This window comes from Silene latifolia, chromosome 2 (assembly GCF_048544455.1).
Source record: "Silene latifolia isolate original U9 population chromosome 2, ASM4854445v1, whole genome shotgun sequence".
Classification (NCBI taxonomy): Eukaryota; Viridiplantae; Streptophyta; class Magnoliopsida; order Caryophyllales; family Caryophyllaceae; genus Silene; species Silene latifolia.
Window position 1 is genome coordinate 16,083,828 of NC_133527.1, and position 7,659 is coordinate 16,091,486.

Genomic DNA, 7,659 nt, shown 5'->3' on the forward strand with positions numbered 1-7,659 from the left:
TCATCATCTTCTTCTTCTTCTTCTTCATCTTCTTCTTCTTCTTCTTCTTCTCTTCTTCTTCTTCTTCTTCTTCTTCTTCTTCTTCTTCTTCTTCTTCTTCTTCTTCTTCTTCTTCTTCTTCTTCTACTCTCTTTTATTATCTTTCCTTCTTTGTTTTTCTCTTTTTTTACTCATTCTCTTCTGCTCTGTTTTCACGTTTTTTTTAATTCTCTTCTCCTCTGCCTTAGGCAAATTATGCTCCTGGTTCTTTTCACAATTTTTTTTAAAATTCTCTTGGTTTTATCGTTGTTATTAAGCAGCCGTTTCTTTCATGTTTTCTTTCTTATAATTTCACTTCCTCCTATTCTTCTCTTCTTGCTTATATACATTCCTCTACTGACTTCCTCTAGTGCTGTCGTTGCTTGTAATTCTAATTGCTCTCTTATCTTTTCAGTTTTTAACTTACTCCATATGGATGATAATGAAAGTGATCATGAACCCATTCCAAAAACATCCTCTAATAGGCAAGATCCTACAAGAAAATACAGAATACCGGACCCAAATAATAAAAATAATTTCACTTGCAAGTTTTTCCAGAAAGTTTGCAAAGGTGGAATTTTCAGGATTAAGCAACACCTAACTGGTGGTTCTAGAAATGTTACCAAGTGTATGGAATGCCCTGAAAATGTTAGAAATGAGATTAGAAGTTATATGATTAAAATTCTATGGCCAAGGATGATATCAATATGTCTCAAATCAGTCCAATGTCACAATATGAGGGTGACGACGACGACATGGAGGAAGCTGATAATGATGGTAATGTCGCAGCTACACGAGGTGGTAGTGGTAGCTCGAAACGGTGTAGTAATCTACGTCCTTCAAAGAAACCAAGGCAAAAAGGTCCTATTGATATGTTTTTTACTCCTAATCCTATAGATGTTGTCAAGGCTAGAACTCAACAAGGAGGGAGACAACAAACTATAAATGAAGTTTGTAGAAAAGAGTTACGGGAGAAGACTTGCATGGAGATTGCTAGATGGTTTTATGATGCGGGGATAGCTTTCCATGCGACTACTTATGAAAGTTTCCTTGTGATGGTTGAAGCAATCGGACAGTTTGGTCCCGAATTTAAACCACCTACTATGTATGAGTTAAGGACTCCTCTCCTTAATAAGGAAGTCCAAGATACTGATGTAATTGTTGGGGAACACAAAAAAGAGTGGTTAAAGAGGGGATGCTTAATTATGTCTGATAGTTGGCGTGATTCAGTAGCACAAAAAGACATTGTCAACTTTCTAGTTAACTCACCAAAAGGTTCTGTTTTTATTAAGTATCTTGATGTTTCTGAAGTTGTGAAGGATGCTACATTGTTATTCCATATGCTTGACGATATGGTGGAGCAAGTTGGCGAAGAGAATGTCATTCAAGTAATCACAGACAATGCTTCTAATTATGTCAAAGCGGGAAAATTGCTTGAAGCTAAAAGACCACATTTGTATTGGACTCCTTTTGCTGCACATTGCATAGATTTGATGCTGGAAGACGTTGGAAAAATTCCTAAGGTTAAGATAGCTTTGAAGAAAGATATATTCATCAATTCATTCATATATGGTGCTGTAATAGTAGGCTCTGTTTGGCAAAACTAGCTGAAAAGGTAGCTGAAACCTGATAAGGTACCTGAAACCTGAAAAGGTACCTGAAACCTGAAAAGGTAGCTGAAAAGGTAACTGAAAATTAAGAGCTGATAAGGTAGCTGATTTTTGTTAAAACTGTTTGGAAAGTAGCTGAAATGGTAGCTGATATTTGACAAAATGACGTAAAAGGACATGGTTGATTATTGCTATCGTTTTGTTTTTACTATTATCCTTGTGTTATTGTCGTTGACGTTGTTAGTAATAAAGTCATAATGGGGTTTTTTCAATATATTTGCATAAGTCTTTAACATGTTTCAAAGCGAATGAGAACAATAATTAATATATCACGATTAGGTAAAAAAAATAATTCAAACAATATATCATCGAAAATGAATTTTATGGATATAAAATTAGTTCTCTATTAAACTCATACACACAAAATAATAATTAAGTTTCACCCCAAATTAACTAGATAACCCAACTATAATTTCCATTGGGGTTCCTATTCATAACTAGATAATTAATGGAGCCAATTCAATCAATTCAAGCTAAATTAATGAAAAAGAAACAAACGAAGATACTTCTATCCGTAGAAGAAAGTTAAAGCGTTTACGGTGAGTCGTGACGGGGCAATCAGACGATCGACTTTTGCGTTTTGTAGAACTTAGTGAACGGCTGTGTGTTTATTTTTGAGAAAGTCTAATGAGGGTTTTTTAATTGAGGTCATTAAAATTCGGGGGCAAATTAGGTAGATAAAAATGAATCAGGTACCTGATTTCTGAAATGCTACATGAGGTAGCATTTCATTTCAAGTACCTTTTTTAGTCAAATAAGGTAGTTGTCAAACACACTAAAAAAATAAGGTACCTGATTTTTTTTTGCAAAAAAGCTACTTCAGACAAATCAGGTACCTGAAGTGCGCTGCCAAACGGAGCCGTACTGTGAACTTGATGAGGCGGTTCACTAATCAAAAAACTTGCATAAGCCGGCATTTACTAGATTTGCCGCCTCTTTTATCACCCTTGCTCAATTTCACAAGCATAAGAACAACCTTAGAAAATTAGTTACTTCTCAAGAGTGGGCTAGAATGAAGTGGTCCAAGGAGCCGACTGCTAAGAAAATGGCTCAATTTGTTTTGCAAGAGAGTTTCTGGAGAAATATCATGTACGCTCTCAAGTTGACAGGCCCACTTATTAAGGTTCTTAGAATGGTTGATGGGGATAAGAAACCGGCAATGGAATACATATATGAGGCCATGGATAGGGCTAAGGAAGCCATTGCCAATAGCTTTGGAAACAAAGAGGACGAATAGATGGATGCATTCGAGATGATTGATCGAAAGTGGGATTGTCAGCTTCATCGTCCTTTACATTCAACTGGTTACTTTCTAAATCCTGAAATCTACTATAGTAACCCTGAAATCTCAAATTGTGAAGAAGTGATGAAGGGTTTGTATGATTGTATCGCAAGATTGGTTCCAGACCCTCAAATCCAAGATAAAATTGGTAATGAGTTAGAGCTGTATCAAACCGGCGCCGGTCTCTTTGGCTTACCAATGGCCATTAGGCAAAGGAAAACAAAATCTCCAGGTGAGAAAAACAATAACTTGTCCACTATTTAATCAAGTATTTTACATCATAAAAAATGCTTCCTTTTAAAAAGTACTGAAACTTTTTTTAAATCTCTTTCTATTAACTGAATGGTGGCTTGCTTATGGATCATCAACTCCCCACTTGAAGAAATTTGTTGTGCGATTTATAAGTCTAACTTGTAGTGCCACTGGATGTAAAAGAAATTGAGGGGTGTTCCAACATGTAAGCCACAAAAATTTTATATTGTTGATTTAGTCATTTAGGTTTACTGGTTCTATTTTTTTAATGTTCGAATATATTTATTTTTTTAACAACTTCATTCTAAGAAGAGAAATAGATTGTGTCAAGAGCGATTATTTAAGATGGTTTATGTGAAGTGTAATCGATCTTTGACACGCAAGAACAGAAAAGACAGTATTGATCCTATTTTGCTAAGTGAAATTGATGAAAGTAATAAGTGGTTGGTTGGGAGAATGGAAGAAGGTGAGTCTGATGAGTTGGTTTTTTATGATGATAACTTGACTTGGAGTACAATAGCTAGAGCTTCGGGGGTTGAAGAAGCTAGCTATTTTACTAGGTCATCAAGATTAATGCAAAATGATGGGTCGGGATCATCAAGAAATGATAAAGGGAAAAGAGTTGCTAGTGGTTCAAGCCATGGTCGTATCTTTAATGAAGATGAAGAGGAAGAAGAAGATATTGGGCAAACATCGGAAGAAGGAGGAAATGATTTTGAGTTAGACATTATAGATGATGATGATGATGCTGATGATGAATTCTAGAGTAGTTTGGCTGTGTGTTTTTGCCTTATGTGCTATTTTGGATATAATGGTTAATTAGCTTAAGTACATGTGTTTAAGGTTTAATTTAACGACTGATATGTGATATATAACGTAATATTTTCTTGCCTTTAATATATCTATGATGTGAATCTTTGTTTTTTGTTGATGCTTAGTGTGTAGAATTAGTTTAGAGCATCATACAAAAAAAAGATGCGCCTCGCGTTCAAAAGGCGTGCGCATTCGCCTTGCGCCTTGCACCTCATCGCCTCGATGCGCCTAGCGCCTCCTCAAACTAAGTAATTTTGTTGCCTTTTTTTGTTACTTTTACTTCCCTAGTAACATGAAAATATGTGTTCACATGGCATTTACTATTGTTTGGGAGAGCCTTGGGAACGGCATTTCTGTGTTGCAGTCCTCGACGTCGCTTTTATATTTTGTTTTGTACTCAAATTCTCAGGAACAGGAACAACATTGTTTCTGCCTGGTTGCAGGCACTTGGGCCGAGATGTGCCTTTGAGTAAGGGCTATTAATACATGCTTTGTTGACCATTGGATGGGCGAGTCATGGTAATCTTTTCCCTATTATGTTTAGCAAGTCTATTTGCCTTTCAATTTAATTGTAGAGTAGCTCATGTGAAACAACCATCGTTTTATGGTGCATAATTTATTTCAACTATTTCTTCAACAATATGGTGTGCCATTAGTAGCCGCCTTTTTATTGTTTGATAGCCCCTAAAAAAACGACCTATCACTAACAAAGGGTAAGGATCAATGATATAAATTTTGAAGGAAATACTTTGAAACATTGTTGGTGTGCCATTAGTAGCCGGCTTTTTTTTTTTTTTGACAACAATGAACTGACATATAATAAAGAAACACCTTACAAGCGGTTCAGCATGTAGCTAAGGTAACAGACCAGTGAGAATATAATACAAGAAAATATTTAATCTTCGCAATGGAATTGCGAACACTTATTGGGACTGACCGAAATTTTGTCAGAATGGAAGATAGTTTTGGACAAGAGATCACAAATGAGGTCGAAGCATATTCCCGTGAGTGAGCATTACGCATACCATTGAGTAATGCTTTTGTTGCCGCCTCAAAAAAGGATGTAGCTCGGAGCTGTGTTAGGTAAGAGCAGCCAGTTGTCGAGTAAGAGATGAGGCAGCTGTAGCCGTGCTAGACAGGAAGTCTGTTGACGGAAACGTAGATGGAAGCTGCGGGCATGATGTCGCAAAAAGGTAAATTTAAAGCGGTAGCAGATTCTCGTACCATAGTTGGCGAAGGAGCAAGAGAAGACCATAGTGCTGGAAAATGTTGATGAGATGTAACAAGGAAATCTACAAGCTTACATATACGTACGGGATCTAGAGGTTCTCCTCGGAAGACAACCGCATTACGAACAGAACAAATTGATAGCATAACACAGGAAAAATAAAGAAGGCAATTGTGTGATGCCGATCACTGTCTTGAGAAATATGAAATCATGTTAGCAAGCCAACTGGGAAATGGTACGGAAGAATTTACCTGTGTGTCAATACCAAGTGCAGAAGATTTCCAAACATGTTGAGCAATAGTGCAGGACCTAAAAAGGTGGTCAGCTCTTTCAGGAGCAGCGTGGCACAGGTGACAGGCTGAGGATATAGTCATACCACGGGAATTTAGATTTGCGGCAGTTGGCAGAATGTCGTGTTCTAGCCGCCAAAGTAAGAGTGCAAATTTAGTAGAACCTTGCAACTTCCAGATGCGTGACCACGGAAAGGAGTTTCTGGTAGTCAAAACGGAAGAGCCGAAAGAATTGAACCAAAGAAATTGGTAGCCTGATTTGACTGTGTAGGATCCATCTTCAGTAAACTTCCAGTAAAGGAAGTCGTCAATGTCTAAGTGAGGTGACTCCATCGCGATAATTTCCTTAGCCGACTGAGGCTCAAAGTGGCAAAAAATAACAGCAGGATTCCAATCCCCAGAAGGTAAAACCAAGTCCGGAACTGATAGGTGTGGTACTTCAGACTGCGAAAATCGTAAGGAAGGGATCTTGCCATTAACCCATGGATCCGACATTAAATTAATGCAGTTTCCTTTTTCAATTTTCCACGCCAAAGCATTCGCAGAGGAAGCTACAACATGACAAACCCCAGTTCAAAGGAAGGAAGGGCGAGAGGTGCGTGATCTTCGGGATGGAATAGAAAAATCATTGACATACTTCGGATGCAAAAACTTGGCAAGTAGCCCGGAAGAATTAGAGTGAATGCGCCAGAAAATCTTGAGAAGAGCATCTTGATTCCAAAGGAGCATGTTCTTAATACCAAGTCCACCACTTTCCTTGGGTGCATGGAGGACATCCCGTTGGAGCCAGTGAATCGCAGGGCGTTGCCAGTCATTTCTCCACCATAAAGAAGCAATTAGAGAATCTATTTTGCGACAGACAGAAACCGGGAAAGAAATAGCCGTCATCTGGTTTAAGGACGCAAGCAGAATGGCAGAGATAACAAGCAGCTTGCAGGGTTGGGTAAGATGAAGAGATGACCACGAGGCAATGCGTGTGGACAACTTGTGAATGTACGGATGGAATACTTCAGTCCGTTTACGGGGAATATCAATCGGAACGCCTAGGTAAGTATGGAAGGAGGCAACTGTCTGCATCTTGAGGATGGAGATCAAATGGTCCTTGAAATCAGCAAGCGCGTTTAGACTGAATTTGATGTAGGATTTACTCAAATTTATCATTTGGCCAGATGCTGCTTCAAAAGTCTTGAAAACCTCTTTCAAAGCGTCAAACGAAGCAGGAGTAGCTTTACAGCAGAGAAGTGCATCATCATCATAAAGAAGGTGAGATAAAGGTGGTGCATACCTTGAAATTTTAATACCGACGATTTCCCCCAGTTTCTCAGCACGGGATAGTTGACGAGCGAAAACTTCCATGCAAAGGATAAACAGGTAAGGAGATAATGGGTCACCTTGACGGAGTCCTCGTAAGGATTGGAAAGAGACAGAAGGTTCACCATTAATGAGAACACGGTATGAAACAGTGGAGATACATTCCCAAATAATATTACGCCAGACAGTAGGAAAGCCCATATGTTGCATAACAGCCATGAGAAATTGCCATGAAACCCTGTCAAAAGCCTTGTGCATATCAAGTTTGAGGGCAGCATAGCAATTATTACCTTTTGTCGTTTTATTGATATAATGCATTATTTCATGGGCAACGATCGAACTATCCGACATTAGCCGGCCAGGAACAAAAGCATGTTGTGTATCCGAGATAAAAGAAGGAATGACTAACTTCAGTCTATTAGCAATACACTTTGAAGAAATTCTGTAGATGACATTGCAAAGGCTGATAGGTCGATATTGTGATATTATCTCCGGCCGATCCACTTTTGGAATAAGAACAATAAGGGTAGAATTCCATTCCTTTAACATCACCCCAGTACTAAGGAAACGCAAAATAGCAGAAGTAACCAGATGACCAATTTTGGGCCAGAAAAGCTGGAAAAAACAAGGAGTAATACCGTCTGGTCCTGGTGATTTTGATGCGTTCATATTACGAGTAGCGCGAAAAACATCTGCCTCGGTGAAAGGAGCAGTCAGAATTGAGCAGTCAGCTTGCGAGAGGGAAGGAAGCTCAAGAGCTGAAAGGAAAGAATTATACTCATCCATTGATGGAAT

The 7,659-nt window shown here is 38.5% G+C and overlaps 1 pseudogene; it reads left to right on the top strand.

The window, feature by feature from the left end:
• The first annotated feature begins 2,563 nt into the window (after positions 1–2,563).
• LOC141628529 (uncharacterized) lies at positions 2,564–4,258 on the top strand (annotated as a pseudogene).
• The last annotated feature ends 3,401 nt before the right edge of the window (positions 4,259–7,659 follow it).